The 27,539-nt window shown below is 43.2% G+C and overlaps 1 pseudogene; it reads right to left on the reverse strand.

Annotated features, from left to right (window-relative positions):
- LOC136319375 (frizzled-5-like) overlaps positions 1 to 25,229 on the reverse strand; it is a 29,963-nt pseudogene extending 4,734 nt beyond the window's left edge.
- Positions 25,230 to 27,539: the final 2,310 nt, after the last annotated feature.

Below are 27,539 nucleotides of genomic sequence, written 5' to 3' on the forward strand. Positions count from 1 at the left end.
AAGAAGCATCAACACTTCATTGTGGCTCCTTAGTTCTTCATTGATTTCTTTCTTATTTGTGCCTTGACTGGGGGCTGCAATAGAGCAAGTGACCCTTTGCTCAAGCCAGCGACCTTGGGCTCAAGCCAGTGACCATAAGTCATGTCTATGATCTCATGCTCAAGCCAGTGACCCCATGCACAAGCTGATGAGTCTTCATTCAAGCCAGATGATCCCTTTCTCAAGCTGGCAACCTCAGGGTTTCAAACCTGGGTCCTCCGTGTCCCAGTTCCACACTCTATCCTTTGTGCCACCAACTGGTCAGGCAGGACCAATTCTTAAAACACTTTCTTTCCTTCGCTTTTACTCTGCAATACTTCCCGGATTTTTACTTCTATTTCTATTTTTCCATCACTCCTTCGATATCTACTTTGTAAGCATTTGGCCAGGGTAATAAACATTAATATTCTTCACATTTATTCCTAAAAACATTTTTTTCTCATCCATTATTTCTCCTTCCACCATCTTATTCATGCACATGACTTATTTATTCCATATACAGATAATTCACAAGTGTGTAAGTTCAGACTTCCTCTTTGCTGGCCACACTCTCCTATCTAATTAGCATCTTAACATCTGCCCTTTGATGTCTCAGAGGTGACTCAAAGTCAGCATGTCCACAGTGAACTTAGTATCTTCATTCAAAGCACTGCTTTGCTACCAATGTTCCTTCTCTTAGTGAAAGGCATTGCCAATCACTCCAGACATACAATGAGAAACCAGGGGGTCAAGCTGGACACTTACGTCACTTCATGCCCTACATCCAGTCTATTACCAAGCTCTATCAATTTTACTTGATGTATATGTACCTTAAATCTAAAGCACTGGCAGAGATAACTTCAGAATATGAATTAAACAAAATTCTGGTTTAACTCTCTCAAGAAGAACTAAGTCATTCTAAAAGATCCAAGATAAATAAAATTATACCGCCCGGCTACTAGATGGGCTGTTTAACACTGAGGTTCTTCCTAACATTTAAATTCTCAAATAAATTACAATTTTGGGACCACAGTGTCTTCATTTGTTAATATATATATATATATATATATATTAATATATATTAATAAATATATATATTTTTTAATAAAAACTGTTCTTTTACCCATTTTCAGTATAGGCTAGATTGTGATTGACCAAACAACACTAAAGTATTAGTGGTTCAAAATGATGAAGATTATTTCCAATTTTTGTTACATGTACATCTTCAGTGGTCATGATTCTATTATGTATCATTCCTATCATAGAGCCAAGCAGATGAAGAGTAAGACATTAGAAGGAAAAGTGTGGATCAACATCAAAAGAAAACTCTGGATCAGCCATCAAATATTCGGAAGTAACACACATATCTCCTGCTCATAACTCATTAGCCAGAACTACTCAAATGTTCATTCTTCTCATAAAAGGGCCAGAAACAATGTCCCTAAGAAACAAAGAGACTAAAGTATTTACTGAACAGTAGCAATCACTTACTTCTTCATTAACCAAAAGAATTGTTTTCATAAGGAAGAGCTGAAACTTTAAATTTGGGCTCTGTATATACATTCTGGGCTAATCTTACTGACAAACATTTTTTCGTGCCAGGAATATTATAAGGAAGCCAGTAACTTTTCATAACTTCAATTAAATTATATTTCAATGGTATTTGTTTTCTTAGCTCTTCAAATAGTAAGCTTTTAATTAACTATGAACTCGTCAACCTTTCAAACATATACTTATGATTTCTGAGGTCTGAATTACCATGGCCCACTCCTTGTAAGAATTTATGGAAAGCAGAGTTTGTCCAGAAAGAAACACGTGTTCCTTGGGCTCTGATCATTAATTTGCTACTTCAGAAAGGAGAACAGAAAGGAGAACCTTCAGAGCTAAGGTCCAATGAAAAGTCTTTAATCCATACCAGTCCCTGTTAGAATAGTCTCACCACGTCAGTGTTGGAAAGACAGATAAGAGCTTTGAAATACTCATGGAGTTCTCTAGTTCCAATTATTCTGCTTTTTATCCATTCTTTATTCTTTATTGGAAAATCATTTGCCCTTTTAGTGAGGGTCTAGAAGTGGAAGAATTACATTTTCTCAGTAAAATATTTTTATACAAATATAACAAGTCTAAAAGAAAAAATGATGCACTAGGCCTTGGCCAGTTGGCTCAGTGGTAGAGTGTCTGCCCGGTGTGTGGAAGTCTTGGGTTTGATTCCCGGCCAGGGTACACAGGAGAAGCACCCATCTGCTTCTCCACCTTTCCCCCACTCTTTTCTCTGTATCTCTCTCTTCCCCTCCCACAGACAAGGCTCCATTTGAACAAAGTTGGCCCGGGTGCTGAGGATGGCTCCATGGCCTCCACCTCAGACACTAAATGGCTCCAACTGCATGAAGCAATGCCTCAGAGGGGCCCAGCATCACCCCCTGGTGGGCATGCCGGGTGGATCCTGGTTGGGCGAATGCGGGAGTCTGTCTGACTCACCCCCCCCCACTCAACCCCGCTTTTCACTTTGGAAAAATACTAAAAAAAAAAAAAAAAGAAAAGAAAAGAAAAAAGAAATGATGCACAGAATGTCAAAGTAGTTTAGCTTTAGTCAAATTTCCAACCTCCTCAGGATCACATGGAGTAACAACGTCAAGTCTGTATTGGTTCTGGGAAATACGTCCTGAGAGACTGTGATAATAGTCATCTACAACTTGGTTTCCAAACTGTGTCAGAAAAGTTTCCTTTTCTTTCACCATCAGGGAACCTTCTTGCCATCCATGTGAAAGTTTCCTGACAAGATTTTTAATGCTGCCCTTATGTGGAACAGTGAATGACTGCAATTCTATACTGCTCACAAAAATTAGGGGATGTTTCAAAAATGAATATGAAGCAATAAAACATCCCCTAATTTTTGTGAGCAGTATATTATCAGAGTACAGTATGCCCAATTGGCCAAGGATACAGAGACGTTAAATTCTGTACCAAGAAACAAGAGGCACCCATGCCTTTTGCCCATAGCTGTAGCGAAATCATACAATATGACCTGGAAAGTGTAGATGATATCTCATCATAGTATTTCTGCATTGAAATTTCCAAAAGAAACAGCTGTGAGCCCTCATGTCAATCTGAAGACAGTGACTTTTTCATAGTGTTCTTTTTAATGAAAGGAAGTATGTAATTGTAATTCCAAGTACACAATATTTATTCAACTTTGTGAACCATATATTATCATGTGTAGCCTTATAAAAATCACTCACCAATTTCCCAAGGCCCACTGATAACTATCACTGACATCATCAGAAGGTTTTCTAAACTGAATCTGGATATACTTCTTTTTAGGTTCCATATTCTAAGGGTGTGTTATGTACATAATTACTATGTGTTGACTGACAAGCCTAACAGACAAGGTAACATTTTCCCCACAGAGTATCCCAAATAAAGTATTGGAATATAAAATGACAGCCAGAACTAATGGGTTAACAACTTAGAAGTAAGGTAATAGTCAATTATCAATAATTATTCTTTAATTAATATACAGAGACTTTAAGTATAGTGTTTGGGATCTTGCTCTCCTCCTGTTTTTCACAAGTTTAAAATAGCTTGAAAATCAGTTGAGAAAGGGGTTTGGTTCTAAAATAGTGATATGTAGAGAAAAATATCAAAACAGGCTTCTCTTTTACATGGTAGTAACTAATCAATCTAGTATTTGTTATTGAACACTGTAATTGTTATTTTGTTTACATAGGTGATCCTGATGGTTCAAATTTAAAAGATTACACTACTTACTCTGGTAAGATAATAAAAAGCAGAGAGGGGAAATCACATAGGTTAGGTCAAAAATAGGTTATAATTGTAAGTATGTGAAACACAGAGTTTATTCTTACATTATTATTTATTAATTATGGTGCTATTTTCCAATACTGCAAACAGCATAAACGTACGTTGCCCCACCACCTATATTTAAAATCTCATGTCTCTAGCTGTGTTCATAAAGTGTTACAACTCTGAAAATCCTGAGTGCTCACAAAGATTCTGAAGCAGCCTTGGTACAACTCACTGCTATTCTCTGTTCAATCAGAGGATAAAGGCAGAGTCATCTGTACCTTTAGGCAACGTTCTCCTTAGCCAGACTACTTCTGGTTCCATTTGCAGTGGTTTGGTGCACTGCCCTGGTTTCTGATTTCTTAAGGATTGACAATCTCAAACAAAAACTCATCTTGTAGGGGCCTCCATCAGCTAATAAGTGGGATTTATTACAGAGAGGCAAGGCTGATACAATATTTGCAAATCAACAAACATGATTCATCACATAAGTAAATAGAGGATAAAAATCACATGATCATCTCAATAGATGTAGAAAAAGTATTTGATAAAATCTAGCACCCATTTATGTTCAAACTCTCTGCAAAGTGGAAATATAGGAAACATACCTCAATAAAATAAAGGGCATATGTGACAAAACGACAGCCAGCATTATACTCATAGGACAAAAATTAAAAGCCATCCCCTTAAGATTAGGAACAGGACAGGGGTGTCCCATTTCACCACTCTTATTCAACGTGGTACTGGAAGTCCTAGCCACAGCAATCAGACAAGAGTAAAAGGTGGGGGTGGCTGATGGCAATGGAGTAGGTGGACATTTCAACTTCCATCTCCCAGAATCAAAGTGGATTACAACTTAACTTTAAGAACAATCATCTGGAACAACCAACTTTGGGCTAAACCAAGAGGAATCTATAACCAAAGATCACCAAAGAAGCCACACTGAGACTGGTAGGAAAAGCAGGAAATGCAGAGATGGCTGCCCAGCTCCTGGAAGTGAGCAGCAGCCCAGAGGGATTTGCGAGGCATGAGGGGAGTTTCGCAGAGAGGGTAGAGTCCTCGGCCCCAGGACCAAAGCTCCAGACTGCAGCCCTGGAGCCTAGAAGAGGCATATAGACAGTATTTACCTGCAAAACAAGCCACGATACTGTTTGCAAGAAAGAGACAGATTTCTCAGACCCAGGAGTCTTGAAGGGGCCACGCAGAAAACCTTTTTCACAATCACTCTCCCGTGGCTCCAGGGTATGAGGAGGGATGAGAGAACTGGAGTAGCAGGCACAGACTGTAATCTAGGAGACACAGGCAGAAACACTTTGAGTGACAGCCAGCATAACCTCAGGGTTGAGTCACTCCCCATATCTACAGTGAATATTTTCCCTGGAACCAGCAATACCAGCAAACAGAAGCAGATCATCAGCCAAACAGAAGCTCCCCTGCTGCAGTCAGAGCAAAGATTTGCTAGAAGCAGGGAGCCATCAGGGTTACACTATTGAGTGCTGAGGTCTGAGCTACATCACCACCCCCCACACTGCTGAGTGCTTGCTGGAGATCTGGTGGTGGCAGGATGGTGGAGCACGGTCCCACCAGTGGAGGCGGAAGCTGGAGGGCTGGCTGTGACTGTGGCCTGGGTGCACAAGCGCAGTCCCACCCGCGGGCTGGAAGCTGGGGGCCGGTGGCGTTTGCAGCCCTGCAGGAGTGAAGTCCAGCCCACTGGGGCAAAGGCTGGGGGCCTGCCACAGCTGTGGATAAAGTGCAAGAAAGTGGTCTGACTCATAGCTGTGGGGCAGGTGCACAAGAGTGGTCCCGCCTGCAGTCCCACTAACAGTGGCAATGCAGAAGCAGGGGAACTGGCTGAGTCATGCAGCTGGGTGTGCAAGCACAGTCCTGCCCTCGGGGATGAGGTATGCGGCCATGACACACAAGCACAGTCCTGCCCATTGAGGCTGGGTGAAGGCCGGGTGACAGCCAGGGTTTATGGTTCAGACGCGTGAGCACAGTCCTACCCGTGGGGGCCAGGCTAAAGATGAGGGCCGGCCAGGGCTTGCAGCCCAGGTGCATGAGCACAGCAAAGCCTTCAGAGGCGGTGCATAGGCCAGGGTTGACGAAGGCTTGCAGCCCACACATGCAAACACAGTCCCACCTATGGAGGCAACGCAGAAGCTGAAGCAAATGCAGCACTAGGCCAGCACAGGTAACACCCGTGTCCGAACGGCACCAGAGAGGGTGGTGGGCCTGCACAGACATCACACCTAGGGAACACAGAGGCCACAATCATTGGACTCCTGAGGCCACACCCTTCTTATCACGGACAAAATGGGAAGGCAGAGAAATGCAACCCAAATAAATCAAAAAGAAAAATCCCCAGAAAAAAACCCAAATGAGATGGAAATGACAAGATTACCGGACGCAGAGTTTAAAATAATGATTGTTAGGATGCTCCAACATCTTAGAGTAACAATGGATGGACACAACCAGCATATAAATAAAGAGACAGCAAGTATCAAGAAGGACATTGAAATTAAAAAAAAAAAAGTCAGAAATGACAAATACAATATTAGAAATGAAGACCACACTGGAAGGAATTAAAAGCAAGATGGATGAAGCTGAGGATGGAATTAGTGATTTAGAGGGCAAGATAAACAAAAGCATGGAAAGAGAGCCGCAAAAAGAAGCTCAAAAAGTCTGAGGAAACTCTAAGAGAGCTCTGTGACAACATGAAGAGAAACAATATCCACATCCTAAGGGCTCCTGAAGGAGAAGAGAAAAAACAAGGGATAGAGAATATGACTAAAGAAATCATCGCTGAAATCTTCCCTAAATTAATGAAGGAAAAAGTCACACAAGTTCAAGAAGCACAGGGAGAACCAGTAAGGATGAACCCAAAGAAGCCAACACCAAGACACATCATAATTAAAATACAAAAATTAAAGAGATAAAGAAAAAATACTAAAAGCTGTAAAAGAAAAGCAGTCAATTACCTACAGAGGAACCCCCATAAGGATGACATCTGACTTCTCAACAGAAACATTAGAGGCCAAAAGTGAATGGCAAGAAATATTCAAAGTAATGCAAAAATAAGAGCCTACAACCAAGACTTCTCTAGCCAGCAAGGCTAACATTTAAATTTGAAGGAGAAATAAAAAGCTTTCCAGACCAAAAAAAACAAAAACAAAAAAAAACAAACAACTCAAAGAATTCATTACAACCAAACAAATGCTACAAGAAATGTTAATGGGCCTGCTGTAAACTGAACAAAGGGGGGGGGATATAGTAAAAAGGAGTGTAGACTTAAAGAATAAAATGGCAATAAACGAGTACATATCAATAATAACTTTAAATGTGAATGGATTAAATGTTTCAATCAAAAGACATAGGGTAACTGCATAAATAAGAAAACAGGACCCATACATATGCTGCCTACAAGAGACCCACCTCAAAACAAAAGACACACATAGACTGAAATAAAGGGATGAAAAAAAATATTTCATGCAAATGGAAATGAAAACAAACTGGGGTAGCAATACTTATATCTGACAAAATAGACTTTACAACAAAGAGTATAGTATGGCATAAAGAAGGTCACTACATAATGATAAAGGCAGAAATCCAACAAGAAGATATAACTATAAATATCTATGAACCTGATATAGGAGCACCTATATATATAAAGCAGATTTTGGTGCACATAAAGGGCGAGATCAACAGAAATACTATAATAGTAGGAGATTTTAATACCCCACAAACATCACTGGATAGATCCTCAAAAAAGAAAATTAACAAAGAAACAGCAGACTTAAAGGACATACTAGATCAACTGGATTTAATACATACCTTCAGAACTTTTCACCCTAAAGCAGCAGAATATACATTCTTTTCAAGTGCTCACAGTACATTCTCTAGGATAGATCACATGTTAGGACACAAAACAAGTCTCAATAAATTTAAGAAGATTGAAATCATAGCAAGCATCTTCTCTGACCACAATGGCATGAGACAAGAAATCAACAATAGAAACACTGGGAAACACTCAAATACTTGGAAACTAAATAGCATGTTATTAAATAACAAATAGATGCTTCCTGCTCTTACCCCTTTCACTCTCTCTCTTTCTTTTTCTCTCTCTCCTCTCTCTAAAATAAATAAATAAAATCTAAAAAGTAAAATTTTCTTTTTTTTCCTAATGAGACACACAGAGACAGGAAGAGAGATAGGAAGCATCAACTCAGTTGCAGCACCTTAGTTGTTCATTGATTGCTTTCTCATTCATGCCTTAATAGGATGGTAGGGTGGTAGGGTGGTAGGGTGGTGGGCTGGTGGGCTGGTGGGGCTCCAGCTGAGCCAGTGACCCCTTGCTCAAGCCAGTGACCTTCAGCTCAAGCCAGCAACCAAGGGATCATGTCAATGATCGCACACTCAAGCTGGCAATCCTGCCCTCAAGCTGATGAGCCCTCACTCAAGCCAGCAACCTCAGAGTTTCAAACCTGGGTCCTCCCAGGTCGATGCTCTATCCACTGCACCACCACCTAATCAGACCAAAAACAAAACAAAACAAAATCAATTTTTAATATCACCTGTTATCAGGTACATTTTTTAAAAATTTGGCCCTAGAACATTGGCTCAGTGGTAGAGTATTGGCCCAGTGTATGGAAGTCATGAGTTCGATTCCCAGTCAGGGCACACAGAACAAGCAACCATTTGCTTCTTCGTCCTTCCCCGCCTTCCTTCTTTCTCTCTCTGTCTTCCTCTCCCACAGCTATGGCTTGAATACTTAGAGCAAGTTGGCCTCAGGCACTGAGGATGGCTCCATGGCCTGCCTCAGATGCTGAGATGGCTCAGTTGCCAAGCAACCGAGCAGGGGCCCCACATGGGCAGAGCATTTCCCAGTAGGGGGCTTGCCCGGTGAATCCTGCACATGCAGGAGCTTGTCTCTCTGCCTCCCAATTCACTAAAAATTTAAAAAAAATAATTTTTAAGTACAAAGCCCCTTTGCTGAGAACCTTACAAAAAGAAATATATTTTTAAATTGAATAGATTTATTACTTGTATTTTATTATTTTTATTATATTTAAATTCAACTTACTTAAACTGAAAATGAAAACAAATCATCTATTTCTTCCCCTTACTTCCTACCTCTGACAACCACCAATGTGTTTTCTGTATCTATGAGCTTTTTGTTTTGTTTTATTTTAGATTCTACACATAAGTGAGATTATACAGTATTTGTCTTTCTCTATCCGACTTATTCCACACAGCAGAATGCCCCAAAATCCATCTACATTGTCACAAATGGTAAAATTTCCTTCTTTTCTATGGCTGAATAATATTCCACCATACATACATATCCCAATTTCTTTACCCATCTATCCATGGATGAACTCTTAGGCTGTTTCCATATTTTGGCTATTGAAAAAAATGCTACACAGATTCCAAGATGGCAACAGAGCAGGCAGACATTCCAACTGCCACCTCCAAGAACCAAATTGGGTCACAACTTAATTTAAGAACAATCATCTTGAAAAACTAACTTTGGACTAAACCAAGAGGAGTCTATAACCAAGGATCACAGAGGAAGCCACACTGAGACTGGTAGAAAGAGCGGAGACAAGGAAAGGGCTGCCCCACTCCCAGGAATGAGCTTTGGCAGAGGGTCTGAAGGGACTTTCACTGCAGGGATGTTAACCCTGACAGGGGCAGATCCTAATCTCCAGGCCCGACACCCCAGCCTAGTGCCCCAGAGCCTATAAGAGGTGGCCACACAGCATTTGGCAATAAAAAGAGCCAAGGTTTCTGTCTGAGAGAAAAAGATAGAGGGCTCAAAGACGCAGGCTCCTTCTTAAAGGGCCAGTGCAGAAAATCTTGTTCACAGTCACTTACCCAGGGCTCCAGTGGAGGGAGGGCTGAGGGGACTAGAGTTGTAAGAGGAGAGTGTCAGATGGTGGCCCAGGGAGAGACATGGAGCGGGACAGCTACTGGAACCCCTGCACTCAATCATTTTCTAATACCACAGTCGCCATCTTTCTTATATGGAGAAGTCCCTTCTGTGAGGCCTCAGCCTGGGGGAAAGCAATTGCTGGCCCCAGGAACCGCTCTTGCCCCACCCTATGGAGACTGGACCTTCTGAGTAGTCAGCAAGGAAACAGGTGGTGTGTTAGTGACTCAGTTTTCTGGTGTTGAGTTTGGAGATTTCCCCCACACCCTCTGGAGTCTATGACTGGTGCTTGTGCCTCATGGGAGACTCAGGAGTAACTATCCAGACTGCCAGCAGACCACATCTCTGGGTCTCAGAGGCCACACGGTACTGAGGTCTATGAAAAAAGTCTGAACAGACCAACACCTGAGTCAGAGGGGCAGAGCCACACCCACCACCCCTCCTAATCCCTGAGTTACCACAGGTTCTAGACTCTACCAGAGGTTTTATTTCAGTGCTGAGCCCAACAACAAGCCAGTACACAGAGGCCACATCATAACTACAATGCCAAAGTTAAGAGACAAAGAAAAAATACTAAAAGCTGCAAGAGAAAAGCAGTTAATTATCTACAGAGGAGCCCCCATAAGGATGACATCTGACTTCTCAACAGAAATACTGGAGGCTAGAAGGGATTGGCAAGAAATATTCAAAGTAATGCAAAACAATAACCTAAAACGAATACTACTTTAGCCAGCAAGGCTATCATTTAAAATCAGAGAAATAAAAAGCTTCCCAGAGGAGGGGGTGGGAAGTCTCAAATAATTCATGACAATCAAACCAGTACTGCAAAAAATGTTAAGGGGCCTGCAATAAAAAGAGCAAAGGAAAAAAGAAATCAAGAGAAAGACGATTGTGGGTTTAAATAATAAAATGTCACTAAATAAGTACACATCAATACTAACCCTAAATGTAAATGGATCAAATGCTCCAATGAAAAGATGTACGGTAGCTGCATGTATAAGAAAACAGGACACTTATATATGCTGTCTACAAGAGATCCACCTCAGAACAAAAGATACACATAGACTGAGAGTAAAGGGTTGGAAAAAAGTATTTCATGCGAATGGAAATTTAAAAAAAGCTGGGGTAGCAATACTTATAGCTGATAAAATAACCTTTAAAACAAAGGCTATATATAGTAAGGGATAAAGAGGATCACTACATAATGATAAAGGGAACAATCCAACAGGAGGATATAATATTTGTAAATATTTATACACCTAATAATATAGGAGCACCTAAATATATAAAGCAGATTTTGATGGACATAAAGGGTGAGATTGACAGCAATACTATAATAGTAGAGGATTTTAATACCCCGCTAACATCAATAGATATATCCACCAGACAGAAAATTAACAAAAAAATGGCCTTACATAACATACTAGATCAGGGGTAGTCAACCTTTTTATACCTACCGCCCACTTTTGTATTTCTGTTAGTAGTAAAATTTTCTAACTGCCCACCAACCAGTTCCACAGTAATGGTGATTTATAAAGTAGGAAAGTAACTTTATAAAATTTATACAACAGAGTTACAGCAAGTTAAAGAATATAATAATAATTACTTACCAAGTACTTTATGTCAGATTTTCACTGTTTCGCAGAATAAATCTTTATAAAACAACTTATATAGTTAAATCTATCTTTTTATTTATACTTTGATTGCTCCGCCAGCACCCACCATGAAAGCGGGAATGCCCACTAGTGGGCGGTAGGGACCAGGTTGGCTACCACTACACTAGATCAACTGGATTTAATTGATATATTCAGAACCTTTCACCTCAAAGCAGCAGAACATACATTCTTTCCAAGTGCTCATGGTATATTTTCAAGAATAGACCACACGTTAGTACACAAAACAAGTCTTAATAAATTTAAGAAGACTGAAATCATATCAAGCATCTTCTCTCATCAGAATGGCATGAAATTAGAAATCAATTACAATAGAAAAATTGAAAAACATTCAAACACTTGTAGGCTAAATGGCATGTTATTTAATTACAAATGGGTTAACAATGAGATCGAGAAAGAAATAAAAAAACTTCCTTGAAACAAGTTAAAAAGAAAACACAACATCCCAAAACCTAGGACTGAAAAAAAATACAGTCTTTAATACAAAGGACTGTAAGAAATACAGAGGGGTGTAAGAAAGTACTATGAAGATCTATATGCCAAATTAGACAACCTAGGCAAAATGGGTAATTTCCTAGAAATATACAATCTTCCAAAACTCAATCTGGAAGAATCATAAAACCTAAACAGATCAATTAAAACAAATGAAATTGAAACAGTTATTAAGAAACTCCCAGCAAACCAAAATCCTAGACCAGATGGCTTCACAGGCGAATTTCACCAAACATTCAAAGAAGAACTAACACCTATCCTCCTCAAACTATTTCAAAAAATTCAAGAGGAGAGAAGACTTTTTCAAGCTCATTTTATGAGTCAAGCATTATTCTCATTCCAAAACCAGGTAAAGACACTACAAAGAAAGAAAACTATAGGCCAATATCCCTGATGAACATAGATGCTAAAATTCTTCACAAAATATTAGCAAACTGGATTCAGCAATACATTAAAAAGATCAGACATCATGATCAAATAGGATTTATCTGGGGAGGCAAGGCTTTGCAAAGGTACAGTATTTGCAAATCAGTAAATGTGATTCATCACATAAAGAAAATGAAGGATAAAAATCACATGATTATATCAATAGATGCAGAAAAAGCATTTGATAAAATCCAGCACCCATTTACAATCAAACCTCTCAGAAAAGTGGGAATACAGGGAACATACCTCAACATAATAAAGGCCATCTATGACAAAACCACAGCCAACATCATACTCAATGAGCAAAATTAAAAGCAATCCCCTTAAGATCAGGAACAAGGCAGGGGTGCCTCCTTTCACCACTTTTATTCAACATAGTCCTGGAAGTCCTAGCCACAGCAATAGACAAGAAGAAGCAATAAAAGGCATCCAAATTGGAAAGGAAGAAGATAAATTGTCATTATTTGTTGATGACATGATACTGTACATAGAAAACCCTAACATCTCAGTCAAAAAACTACTAGACCTGCCTGACCAGGCAGAGGCGCAGTGGATAGAGTGTTGGACTGGAATGTGGAGGACCCAAGTTTGAAACTCTTAGGTCGCCGACTTGAATGAGGGCTCACTACTTTATGCATGGGTTCACTGGCTTGAGCATGGGATTATAGATGTGACCCCATGGTCGCTGGCTTTAAGTCCAAGGTCACTAGCTTGAGCAAGGGGTCACTCACTCTGCTGTAGCCCCTTGGTCACGGCACATATGGGAGAGCAATCAATCAGTGAACAACTAAGGTGCCACAACAAAGAGTTGATGCTTCTCATCTCTCTCCCTTCCTGTCTGTCTGTCCCTATTTCTCCCCCTCTCTGAGTCTGTCTCTGTCACACACACACACACACACACAACTAAAACCACACACACACACACACACAGACAAACCTACTAGACCTGATGAATGAATTTGGCAAGGTGGCAGTATATAAAATATTCAAAGATCAGTGACATTTTTATACATCAACAATAAACAGTCAGAAAGAGAAATTAAGGAAATAATGTCCTTCACTATTGCAGCAACAACAATAAATAAAGTACCTAGGAGTAAATTTAGCCAAGGAGGTAAAAGACTTGTATTTGGAAAATATAAGACATTGGAAGATATAAACAAATGGAAGTATTTACCATGTTCATGGATAGGAAGAATAAACATCACTAAAATGTCTACCCAAAGCAAACTATAGATTCAATGCAATTCCTATTAACATACCAATAACATACTTCACAAATTTTTCAAAAATTTATATAGAACCAAAAAATAACCCGAATAGCCTCAACAATCTTGAAAATGAAGAACAAAGTTGGAGATATCACACTTCCTCATATCAAGTTATACTACAAGGCCAGTGTAACCAAAACAGCTTGGTACTGGCATAAGAACAGGCATATAGATCAATGGAACAGAACAGAGAACCCTGAAATAAACTCATGCCTTTATAGTCACTTGATATTTGACAAAGAGGCAAGAGTATACAATGGAGCGAAGACAATCTCTTTAATAAATGGTGTTGGGAAGACTGGACAGGTACATGCAAAAAAATGAAACTAGACCACCAACTTACACCATTCTCAAAAATAAACTCAAAATGAATAAAAGACTTAAATGTAAGTTGTGAAATCATAAAAATCTTGGAAGAAAACATAGACAGTAAACTCTCCATTATCTCTTGTAGTAATATTTTTTCCGATATATCTCCACAGGCAAGTGAAATGAAAGACAAAATAAACAAATAGGACTATATCAAACTAAAAAGCTTTTGCACAACAAAAGATACCATTAACAAAATAAAAAGACAACCCACACAATGGGAGAACATATTCGCCAATATGTCTGATAAGAGGTTAACAACCAATATTTATAAAGAACTTCTAAAATACCAGGAAGGTAAACAATCCAATTTATAATAAAAGTGGACAAAGGAACCTTGCCCAAAGAAAAAATACAGATGGCAACAGGTATATGAAAGGATGTTCAACATCACTAATCATCAGAGAAGTGCAAACTAAATCCACAATGAGAACACCCCTCACACCTGTTAGAATGGTTCTCATTAACAAATCAACATACAAGTGCTGGTGAGGGTGTGCAGAAAAGGGAACCCTCCTGTACTGCTGGTAGGAATGCAGACTGGTGCAGCCAGTGTGTGTGGACAAGTCCTACCGGGGGTGAGGACAACAGGGACGCAAAGACCGGACTCCGGGGACCAGATTCAGTGACGCAGATCCAATTTATTCAGGAAGTATACTAGCTTATATAAATGGGTTCAGCCAATAGGATGTTACAGTGTGTTCCTCAAAGCCAATGGCTGAAAAGATCAGGGAGCAGTGTGGTTAGCGCTAAGTCCCTTCCTTAAAGCCGGTGAGCTTCCTTCCTGGGTATGCCCAGGAGGCTTCTGGGAGCTGGAGTATTCTCACAGCATTGCATCAGCCACAGCTGCTAGGAATGCACTCTGCGCTCCACCCACAACTGTGGAAATCAGTATGGAGTTTCCTCAAAAATTTAAAAATGGAGGCCCTGGCCAGTTGGCTCAGTGGTAGAACATCGGCCTGGCATGCAGAGGTCCCGGGTTCGATTTCCGGCCAGGGCACACAGGAGAAGCGCCCATCTGCTTCTCCCACCCTCCCCCACTCCTTCCTCTCTGTCTCTCTCTTCCCCTCCCGCAGCCGAGGCTCCATTGGAGCGAAAGATGGCCCAGGCGCTGGGGATGGCTACTTGGCCTCTGCCCCAGGTGCTAGAGTGGCTCTGGTCGCAACAGGGTGACGCCCTGGAGAGGCAGAGCATCGCCACCTGGTGGGCAGAGCGTCGCCCCCTGGTGGGCATGCCGGGTGGATCCTGGTTGGACGCATGCGGGAGTCTGTCTGACTGTCTCTCCCCGTTTCTAGCTTCAGAAAAATACAAAAAAAAAAAAATTAAAAATGGAACTGCCTTGTGACTCAGCTATCCTACTTCTAAGAATATATCCTAAGAATCCCAAAACACTAATTCAAAGACGATATGTACTGGTTCATATCATTCTTAGTTTTTTTCTGATTTACTTATTTCACTCCGTATAATGTTATCAAGGTCCATCCACATTATTGTAAATAATCCGATGTCATCATTTCTTATGGCTGAGTAGTATTCCATAGTATATATGTACCAAAGCTTTTTAATCAACTCGTCCTCTGACGGACACTTGGGCTGTTTCCAGATCTTCACTGTTGTGAACAATGCTGCTATAAACATGGGGGTGCATTTCTCCTCATGGAACCGTTCTATGATGTCCTTAGGGTATATTCCTAAAAGTGGGATGGCTGGGTCAAAAGGCAGTTCGATTTTCAATTTTTTGAGGAATCTCCATACTGTTTTCCACAGAGGCTGCACCAGTCTACATTCCCACCAGCAATGCAGGAGGGTTCCCTTTTCTCCACATTCTCGCTAGCACTTATTCTGTGTTGTTTTGTTGATGAGCGCCATTCAAACCGGTGTGAGGTGATATTTCATTGTGGTTTTAATTTGCATTTCTCTAATGCATAGATGGGACATAAAAATGAGACTCAGAGACATGGACAAGAATGTGATGGTAACACGGAGTGGGGTGGAGGGGTGGGGAAGAGGAGAGGAATGAGAGGGAGGGAGTGGGGAGAGGGTAGGGGCACAAAGAAAACCAGATAGAAGGTGACGGAGGACGATTTGACTTTGAGTGAGGGTTATGCAGCATAATCAAACGTCAAAATAATCTGGACATGTTTTCTCGAAACATATGTACCCTGATTTGTCAATGTCACTGCATTAAAATTAATAAAAATAAGATTAAAAAAACCCAAAAAAACAAAGACGATATGCATCCCCATGTTTATTGCAATATTGTTTACAATAGCTAAGATCTGGAAACAGTCCAAGTGTCTGTCAGTGGAAAAGTAGATAAAAAAGCAGTGGTATATGTACATAATAGAATACTACACGGCCATGAAAAAGAAGGAAATCTTACCTTTTGCAATGGCATGAGTAAACCTGGAGATTATGCTAAGTGAAAAAAGCCAGGCAGAGAAAGACAAATATCATATGATCTCACTTATATGTGGAACCTAATGAACATGGTGACCTGAGGAATGGAACAGAGGCAGAGGCAGGATCACAGGGAGCAGAGGGACAGCTGTCAGAAGGAAGGGGGAATAAGGGAATAGGATCAGAGAAAGTGAAGGGATTAGTGAAGTTATATATACATAACACACAGATACATATAACAAGTCAACAAATCCCAGAGGGAAGGAGGGGCGGGAGTCAGGGGGAGGGGGGCAAAGGGGATGTAATGGGGGTACACTGGGGGTGAGGGTGTTACATTGACTGGGACACTTGAATCCATATTAACACAATAAATTTAAATTTTTAAAAACAAATTTTTTTTTAATGCTGCAGTAAACATGGGGGTGCAGATAGCTTTTCAAGTCAGCATCCTCATTTTCTTTGGATAAATACCCAGAAGTGGAATTACTGGATCATATGGTAGTTCTATTTTACATTTTTTGAAGTAACTCTGTACTGTTTTTCACAGTGGCTGCACTGATCTGCACTCCTACCAACAGTGCACAAGGTTTCCTTTCTTCCACATCCTCGCCAACATTTGATACTTCTTGCCTTTTTATAATAGTCACTGTAACAGAGGTGAGGTGATACCTCATTGTATTTGATTTGTATTTCCCTGATGATTAGTGACCTTGAGCATCTTTTCATGTCCCTGTTGGTCACCTGTATGAATTCCGTGGAAAAACTCAGATCTTCTGTCCTTTTTAAAATTAAATTATTTGGTGTGTTTTTTTTTTCCTATTGAGTTGTATGAGCACTTTATGTATTTTGGGTATTAGCCCCTTATTGGATATGTGATTTGCAAATATTTTTTCCAATTCAGTAAGTTACCTTTACATTCTGTTGATGGTTTTCTTTCCTGTATAGGTTATTCAGTTTGATGTAGTCCCACTTGTTTATTTTAGCTTTACTTGCTTTGGCTTTTGGTGTTAGAGTCAAAAAATGATCTAATTAGATTTATTATTACTTATATTTCATTATTTTAATTTTTAAAATGTAATATTTAATAATATTTAAGTTAAAAGTCAGATTTTTAAAAGTTAATTTTAAATATACCAAAATCTCTAAGATTTCCTTATAACTAAGACCTGAGCCACTCATCTTGAGTAATATTCAGTAAATCCTGATAGTTTTACTATATTTTCATGTACAGTGTACCTTATTTCATAATATAAGGTTCAAACCTTAGCACTTGTTCTTGATAAATTTCTGATTAGGAAAAATGATCTGATTTAGTTCAGAAGGACAAAAAAATACCACATATCACTGTCTGCAAGATAGTTTGCACCCCATAGTAATATGCCAGCTACTAAGCAGAAATGCTGAGATTTATGAGTGGTCAGAAGGCTGAAAGAGTTTGGAGAAGGGATGTTGGATATGATTCTGGTTTCAAGAACAAACTGGTTGAATAACTAGAATCATTAAAAATTGCTCTTTCCCCTTTGGCCTTAATTCTTAGAAGGTGATATGGCCATTTTGAGAAATAAGAAATTTAGTCAACTTAGGTAAGAATATAAACATCACTGGAAGTCAGTAGGTTCTCTGACCGAAGTTATGGAACATGGAAACTAGTTACTAGTAGAGTGATAACGGGCAGTTTTCTCAGGGTTTATACTTGGAAGTGTTTGTGCCTACAGTGACAAGACTAAAAGAATACCTGATTACCTTGACTCCAATTCATTTTCATTTAGTTCTTCCCCCTCATTGGAATACTGGCCTCAATAAAATTTTAACACTGGTATATTGTGACCCGAACCTTTAAGTCTTTACTATAAGGAAAAGACAAAGTGTCTGAAATGTCTGAACCAAATAAAATTGCCAGTTTTGTATGTCAAAAATGGTTGTCTATCAGCAATTTTATATGGTTCATTCTAAAACAATGAGAAAGTTCTTCCACACTGTATCAGAGTCCAGCATGGCTCTATCCTTCACACTGTTATGTCTCATATGCCCATACTTACTGAAATCCAGCAGCACTGAATCCTGGTTTTATAACAGCTCTTGATGGTTCAGTTCTTGGTTTAGTTTTCCTGTATCTATAAATATACTATTCCTTTATTTTTTTTTTTAAAAAAAGTGCTGAAACCAGTATTTACCATAAAAGAATTCACTCTGTATTCAGGTTCTGCAGTGTTTTTGGAAATGTTTAGCTATGGCATGTAGGTTAGCTAAATCTTTCATTACCCAAGCCTTATCCCTAACCACATCTAAAATGACTAGACGGTTCCCTTGCCCAGAAGCTGCATTCTTGAGTACAAAGCTGCTTGGAAAAGCACTTGACAGCTGGCAGAGAAATATCCCAGGTAAGTGGTAGTTTCGATGCAGAATCTGCAGATTATACTCAGCATCTATCAACAAAATAAGGATTAGTTTACCTAAAGCCTTAATTTAGCCCCTTACTGACCTGGTTAGCCTGATACTGCTAGCAAGCAATACAAAACATTTTGGAGCCCTTTAGCAAAGCCTATTCCCCTGAGCACAGGTGCGATCGGTTTTAATTCCGAGGCAATTTCCACTCAACTACTTTAAATGGGTTTGCCAGATGAGAGACCATGGAATGTAAAATAAATTCTAAGAATACCAGTTTGTGGCTTAGAATCTCGAGGGTGCAGAAAGAACTAAGAACGTGAAATTGTTTAGAAATGAAGAGGAATCCAGAGTACAAAAAAGATTAACAGTCTTTTTAAAAGGGACAAGTTATGTGACTATTAACTGCGGTGAAGGGAGCGAAGTAATTTGAATGGCTGAGAAATTCAGTGATAGCATCAGAAGCTATCAACAGTATTCAAGACCTCTAATGATTCTGCTAGCACTTTCTTGAAACAATTATTACTTCATTTTATTCTTCTCAAGTCTACTAACCTTGACTTTCAGCCCTCCAACAGTGGCCCCTTCACCTCCTCACTGAAAGTGACTCTTCCAAAGCTTCAGTGTTCTGTCCCCTGCCACTGACATTTAGGGCTAGCTCTCGACAAGATCATCTCAGATTTCACCCTTTGACTTCTGCTAATGCCCACTGGGCAATGCTTAATGTTGTTCCTACAATGACCCATTTCCAAAACATTATCACCAGGCTCCAGGAAATACAAGTTGTATAACTTGGCTCACAGGTTAACTGCCCTTTGCAATCCCCTTTAGTCCCCTATTTGAGCCCTCCTGTGTTCCCCAAAGCAGCTGTTCCTCACTTACTGCACTTGCTGACTCCCCGGCCTGCCTACAACCCTAGATGTAATCTCCTCAGTCTAAGCAGCATTCCCACATTCCAAACTCCAAAACTCATTTCATCTGGCATGAGGAATCGATGTCTTGCTTCTCAAGGTAACCCCTCTCACCTAACCAAGGGGATTCCATCCTAATTTTAAAATCAACCACCTATATCCACTCATCCATCAACTTATCCCCTTTCTCCTTCAAAGATGCACTCATCTTCTCAATGTTGGGATGGGTAACTTGACTTTGCTCAGTCCCTCACATCTAGTATTTCTCAAGCTATCCCCAGGCCACATCTGTCAGCTGAAAGTGCCTCTGAAAAACAAAGCTGCTCTAAATGTAATGTGGAATCCTAGAGTGGATCCTGGAACAGATAAACAACAGTAGTGGAAAGTCTGGTGAAATCCAAATGAAGTCTAGAGTTAACAGTAATGAACCAATGTTGACTTTTTAGTTTTGAAAAATGTACTATAATATGTTAACATTGGGGGGAAATGGTTAAGAAAGGGTTATACAGGAACTCTGATCTATCTTTGCAACTTTTTTGTAAGCCCAGAAAAACAAAAAATAGCAAGCAGCAGTTTCTTGGGCTCCAGACCTACTAAATCTCAATTCCTGGAGCTGAATCTACGTCTACATCTACATTTCATTTGCTTCCTTCCTCCCTCCCTCCCTCCCTTTATTTATTTATTTATTTATTTATTTCCTTTTTCTTTTGCAATCTACATTTCTAGTAGCCCCAAATGATTCTCCTGCAGACTCAAATGTGAAAACCTAGTGTTTCCATCCCCTTTCCCTTCCATGCCCAAACACCCCTCCTCTTTGCTTTACCTCCACTTTGCCTTAGCCTGATTTAACCCTTTAGATCTCTGAACCCTAAGATATGGGCACGACTATTACTGCCCTTTCACAGATGAGAAAACTGAAGTATTAACAGGTTACTATGTCCAGGATCACACGGCCCTTAAATGCTGGAACAGGAATTAGACTTCGGTCAGTCCGGCTTCCAAGTCTATGCACATAACTATTCTACTGCCTCTCAATCATGTTTCCTTCCATGACACGCTCAAGAGCTCTGTAAATCACTACAGCATTATTACCAGTAATACTCCAGGCCCACCTATTTCTCCAACACTCTAAGTCCCAACAGTACCTTTTTTCCAGCTTGTGACTTTGCCCTTTCTTCTCTTTACCCTTGGGGGGGAATGAGCAATGAGAAAGCACTGGGAATATGTGCCAATAGATCCTGTACAGGTGAGGTACAGAGGCTCTGCCAGGATCCAGCTCAACTGCTGCATACTCTCCTCTCCTCCCAATTGTCCTGACCTGTAAACCAATCTCAGGTTCCCAGCACTTACTTTGCCATTGAATTGTATACTCTCATACTGGATTTGTCTTATCTCCCTCAAACAACATCGTAAGCTCCTAATTACCCATCTTTTCCCATACCTAGGCCTCAGCCCATTGCTGGAAAACAGATACACCAGGCATTCATATGAGATGGTGGTCGTGGATTGGTAGCTAGCCTGCATCTCACCCAAGCAGCAGCCAGTAAGAAAGTACTCTCATGTTTACTAAGCATCTGTCCAGACAGATAAGGGAGGTGCCACCTCTAAATCAATGTATATATATCATCAGGTTTCCCTGACTTGTATTTACAGCCTAGCTGGTGAATAAGTGATTTGGGGGGGATTCTTGCTCCCCAACTAGACACACACAACGCCACCACCATCTACACCAACAGGTTTGACAGAGAGCAGTGATTTTCAACTGATGTGCCCCAAGAATGTTGAAAACATACAGTACCTGACTGTTTAGTCAGGGGCACTGACCTTTTTCCTTAGACTGTCAAATAATGACAACAGACAACACAATAGCCATCCGGTGTGAATGCCCTGTCTTGAACCATAAATGTTATAAGTCATATAACAGAGTTGCATCTTATTGGTCATGTGGCATACTAAGGTTGTGTTTAATTGGTTAATTCTTGTTACTAGAAACCCTTATATACAGGTACATGCACTTGGTTTTTTAAAAAGTCATGTAGGGGCCCTGGCCGGTTGGATCAGCGGCAGAGCGTCGGCCTGGCATGTGGGGGACCGGGGTTCGATTCCCGGCCAGGGCACATAAGAGAAGCGCCCATTTGCTTCTCCACCCCCAACCCCTCCTTCCTCTCTGTCTCTCTCTTCCCCTCCCGCAGCCAAGGCTCCATTGGAGCAAAGATGGCCCCGGTGCTAAGGATGGCTCCTTGGCCTCTGCCCCAGGCGCTAGAGTGGCTCTGGTCACAGCAGAGTGATGCCCAGGAGGGGCAGAGCATCGCCCCCTGGTGGGCAGAGCGTCACCTCTGGTGGGCGTGCCGGGTAGATCCCGGTCGGGCGCATGTGGGAGTCTGTCTGACTGTCTCTCCGTTTCCAGCTTCAGAAAAATACAAAAAAAAAAAAAAAAAGTCACATAGGAGCAAAAAAGTAATTACTATTGGCATTTTTCTGGGTAACTCAATCAAAATTATACTTTTTTTTTTTTTTTTGGTCAAATCAGCAAAAAATATATTCTGTGTGTCGCAGAATCTTTGTAATTAGTTTATGTGCACCATAAGAAGAATAAGATTGAAAACTGCTGGTATAGACAGAACTGATAAAACACAACACAGTCTTAGGCAATGCCTCTGTTCTTTTGGTGATAGAGACAGAGAGAGAGAGAGAGGGACAGACAGGAAGGGAGAGAGATGAGAAGCATCAATTCTTCATTGCAGCACCATAGCTGTTCGTTGATTGCTTTCTCATATGTGCCTTGACAGGGGGGTGGGCTACAGCAGACCAAGTGACCCCTTGCTCAAACCAGATGAGAGTGCACGCTCAAGCTGGCAACCTTGGGGTTTTGAACCTGGGTCCTCTGCATCCCAATCCAATGCTCTATCCACTGTACCAATGCCTAGCCAGGCACAATGCCTCTGTTCTTATGTGTATTTCCCTTCATTTCATCACATGAATTATGAAACAATAACAAAATCAGTAGGAGAAACCTATGAAGTATATCAAGTAAAGAAACTTTTCATTAGTTCCGTTTCCAGTAATTGAAATTTGCTTTTCTTATTAATAAAACATTACCCTTTGTGTTTCAAGTACATCTGAGAAATCTGATAATTAAGTGAGAACTAGTATCTCCTCCGATACTCTCATAGATGCAACCAAGTTAAAAATTAAGAAAGTATATTTAAATTAAAAAGCTTCCCTTAAAGAAGGCAATAAGAAACACAAAATAAAATGCACATGAGATGAGCCCCTGTGAGAACTTTTGGGACAGCTATTCCCTTGAAAGAGCCCTTTCCCCCTCTCTCCAATTTGCCCCAGGAGAGGTCATCAGCATCAAAAATGTAAACAAGCCCTGGCCAGTTGGCTCAGCGGTAGAGCGTCGGCCTAGCGTGCGGAGGACCCGGGTTCGATTCCCGGCCAGGGCACACAGGAGAAGCACCCATTTGCTTCTCCACCCCTCCGCCGCGCTTTCCTCTCTGTCTCTCTCTTCCCCTCCCGCAGCCAAGGCTCCATTGGAGCAAAGATGGCCCGGGTGCTGGGGATGGCTCTGTGGCCTCTGCCCCAGGCGCTAGAGTGGCTCTGGTCGCAACATGGCGACGCCCAGGATGGGCAGAGCATCGCCCCCTGGTGGGCAGAGCGTCGCCCCTGGTGGGCGTGCCGGGTGGATCCCGGTCGGGCGCATGCGGGAGTCTGTCTGACTGTCTCTCCCTGTTTCCAGCTTCAGAAAAATGAAAAAAAAAAAAAATGTAAACAGAAGTAACATTGCAAAGCTACCTAACAAAACAACCCCCTTCCCTCACTCAGGGCTGTGGCTAGGTACACATGCGCGACAGGGACACCTACTTGCGGCAGGCAGCTGCCGTGGCCTGGTGGTTCAGTCCTGTCTGTGAGTCCTGCGCTTGCCTTGACATAGTCCCAAGTGGCCATGCTGCCACTGTTCTTGTGGCTCTGTTGCCAGCGACAGCAATAGCAGCTGGTGAATCGCTGCCACAACTCCACAGTCTTGCTGGACCAAATCCAGATGCCAGACATGATACCCACTAGGAGGCACATGAAGTACTTGAGCATGAGCTCCCAGTACTCCAGCTTGGTGCGTGGCTGGCTGGAGTCTTGGCCTGGGCACACGCAGGTGAGTACAGCCTCCCAGCTCTCACAATAGTGCTGCTCAGGTAGCAGGCCATAACAATGCTGGCTGGCACTGTGTAGAGCAACACGAAGATGCCAATTTGGATCATGAGCTTCTCCAGCTTGTCCGTCTTCGTGGCACCCTGCTTGATTATTCTACAGATGCAAAAAAGCAACACGAAACCTGCCAGGAGGAAAAGCGTGCCCATGAGCAGGTAGAGCACCAGAGGGCCCAGCATCAAGCCAGGCAGTGAGTTCAGGTTCTGGTTGCCCACATAGCATATGCCAGCCACTGGATCTTCATCCATGGAGCTCAGTGCTACTTGACGCTGGGGATGAGCCAGATGGGAGTATTGTGTATAGCCTACGATGGCCTCATTGCCCCACTTCATGCAAAAACCAGGTAAGCGACAGGATGACCCACCAGATGGAACTGGCTATGCCCAAGTAGGCGAAGTACATGAGCAGGAAGACAACAGTCTGCAGCGCAGGGCCCTTCCTCTCATAGTGAATGTGGCTGCTGTGCTCACACCCAAACCTACCAGGAAGCCCAAAGATGCACAAGTAGCAAGCTGACAGAAAGATGATGGGCACTCAGAGTAATGGAAGCATTCCACATATTTTTCAAGGTGGCCACGGTGGTGGAAGTGGAGATAAAGCATGGCACTGAACACAGGCCGACCATAAGGTGGCAAACGTGTGCTCATCCAGGCTGAAGGAGGGCTGGTAGCAGGGCACCGCGCAGTTGGGTACCTGGCCCCTCTGTACCTTGTTGTAGAGCGGTGCAGCTACTTCAGGATGGGCACCAATGGCTCGCAGCACTTGCACATCGTTGGCGCCCCAGGGGCGCCTGCGCCTCCCCTGGACGGCGCCCCTGGCGGGCCTGACCTGGAAGAGTCTAGGGGGCACTGTGGTGGTCTTGCTGCAGTTGTAATCCATGCAGAGGACCTCGGTGTCCCCAGCACCGGGAGGCGGTTGCATTTCATGAGCTCCGGCCAGGCTAGGTTGTACTGCAGCAAGAGTGGAGAGCAGCCGGCCTTGGCGCGTGCACAGAGCGGCAGGGCGGCAGAGGCTTATGATAGTCAGGTAAGCAGATGGGCGGGTACATGGAGCACAGGAACAAGAGCAGGTCCGGAGAGCAGTGGATCTTCACCAGCGGCCAGAATGGTGCAACTCCAGGCCCGCCTCGTCCTGCGTGTTGTGGTGGAACTAACTGGTTGGGCATGTGCGTCAGGTTGTAGCCTTTGCCCCGGCACATTGGTACGATGATCTCCTGGCATCCCGGGGCCTTGGAGGAGGCCACTGCCCGGCCTGCCAGCTGTGCCAGGAGCAGCAGCAACAGCAGCGGAGCAGAAGAGTCAGGCGGAGCTATAACCCCTCCTCCCCTCCCCTCGCCTCGCATAGCCCGCGCATGGTGCCAATGCAGACAGGGGAAACCCTGGCCAGGGCTGCCCTCTCCGCCGACTTGTGTGCGCCACCGGGCCTAGCAACCTGTTGGCTCTTCTTCTTCTTTTTTTTTTTTAAATAAAATCTTTTTTTTTTAACTTTACTTTGTTCATTTGTAGAGAGGAGAGAGAGAGGGAGAGAGAGAGACAGAGAGAAAGGAGGGGGGAGGAGCAGGAAGCATCAACTCCCATATGTGCCTTGACCAGGCAAGCCCAGGGTTTTGAATCGGCAACCTCAGCATTTCCAGGTCTCTTCTTCTCTTAAAGAAATCTGCCCCAAGATAAACTGTCTCAGGAAGGGCTGCCTCCCTCCGCCCTTAGCTCTTTGCTGGATAGAGTTGAGGAAGGGCAGTTAGGGCAGTAGTGTAGGGGGGGGCAACGGGGTCTATCACGCCCCGGGCTTCACTCGCAGAGAGGCCCAAATGGTCTCCAAGACAAAAAAGAAACGCATAGTAGAAGGGGTGGGGGGAGCCAATCAAGTGTCCCGCCCGGGGCGCCAGTTATGTTCCCTATGCCTCTGAGTTAGGGCTCCGATTCTAGGGAAAGTATTCTTTCAAAAATGAAGAAAAATTACTACTCCCAGTTAGAGGGGAGTCAACGTCTCAGTCCCCGCAAGCGGTCTCCAAACCTCCAGATCAGGGGTACCCAAACTTTTTACACAGGGGGCCAGTTCACTGTCCCTCAGACCGTTGGAGGGCCGGACTATAAAAAAAACTATGGGGCCACGGCGGCTGCTGGCGACGCGCAGGCCGGACCCACTGAAGCGGCGGCGCAGGGAGCGGGGCTGCGGGGGTCTCGGCGGCGGCGCGAGGGCGGCAGCAGCGCGCGGCCCCCCTAACCTCCAGCCGCGGGAGCGCACCACCCGCTGGGCCGGCCCGCAGCGACGTCCGGCCCAGAGGAGGCCGATGGAGGTGGTGGCGGTGGCGGAGGCGGCAGCGGGAAGCTGGAGGAGCGACTCTACGCGGTGCTGTGCTGCACCGTCTGCCTGGACCTGCCCAAGGCCTCCGTGTACCAGGAGGGGGCCGACCCCAACCCGGCCCGGCCGGCGCCCCGGGCACCACGTCTCCTCCGAAGCCAGGCCCGAGCCCCGGGATCCGGGACCCAGCGGCCGGGACTCCGGCGTCTCTTTGGAAGCTCCTCATTTTTCTCTTCTCGGGACTTTGTTTCCTCCTTCGAACCCCCTTCTTTCTTGTTCCGATTCCCCGTATTTCCCGATCCAAATCTGTCTCCGCTCTAGATGTTTCTTCTCTTTGCAGCTGCCCCCACACACTCCGCAGCCCCCTCGCAAGCTGACCCCCCCCCCCCCCCGATAAAGCTGGTGACAGGTGCCCCCCGCCCTTCACTTCAGAGCTCGCTCCCCGCATTTCTCAGCTCTCCTGTTCACTCCGGAGCTCCTCTGTTCTTTTACCGGCCACCTCTCCCCGCCAAAACCTGTCTCCTCGGGCTCCTCCTGCACCCCTACCTCCTCCCAAGTGGAAAAATTCTCTTGGCCCCTTTTTTTCCTGTAAGAACTCTGAGGAGAGAGGGGGTCGCCTCTCCTCTTCCCTCTCCTATTTCCTTCCCCCTCATCCCTGATCTGGATGAAACACCTGCATCCAGCCCCACAGTCTGGGTCCCTTCCCCAGGCGGACCCTGTGCCTTAAAAAAAACAACAAAAAAAACTATGAACAAATTCCTATGCACACTGCACATATCTTATTTTAAAGTAAAAAAACAAAATGGGAACAAATACAATATTTAAAATGAAGAACAAGTAAATTTAAATAAAAAAACTGACCAATATTTCAATGGGAACTATGCTCCTCTCACTGACCACCATTGAAAGAGATGCCCTTCCAGAAGTGCGGCGGGGGCCGGATAAATGGCCTCAGGGGGCCGCATTTGGCCCGCGGGCCAGGCTGTAGTTTGGGGACCCCTGCTCCAGATTAAGCTCTCCATTCTCTTCTCTCCCCTCCACCTCTTGAAAACAAACTGCTGACACCCCGCCCCACCCCGCCTTCCTTACCACTGGGCCCTCCAGGCTGGGCCGCGGGGTCAAACAGATCAGCCCCCTCCAGAACAGTACGAAGGACCAGGGGGAACGGGAGCAGGGAAGGCGCGGGCTCTCACCTCCGCGGATCCAGAGAGAAGATATGCTGCAGCTAGCCTGGGTTCTCCATCCCTGGGACACTCCACTCAGAAACGCGACTCAGAGCCAAGCTGGCAGCTGGAAAATTTGGCGACAGACTGGGTATCCGAGGAGGCGGCACATGGCAGCAGGTGGAGGC

This window comes from Saccopteryx bilineata, chromosome 1 (genome assembly GCF_036850765.1).
Source record: "Saccopteryx bilineata isolate mSacBil1 chromosome 1, mSacBil1_pri_phased_curated, whole genome shotgun sequence".
Classification (NCBI taxonomy): Eukaryota; Metazoa; Chordata; class Mammalia; order Chiroptera; family Emballonuridae; genus Saccopteryx; species Saccopteryx bilineata.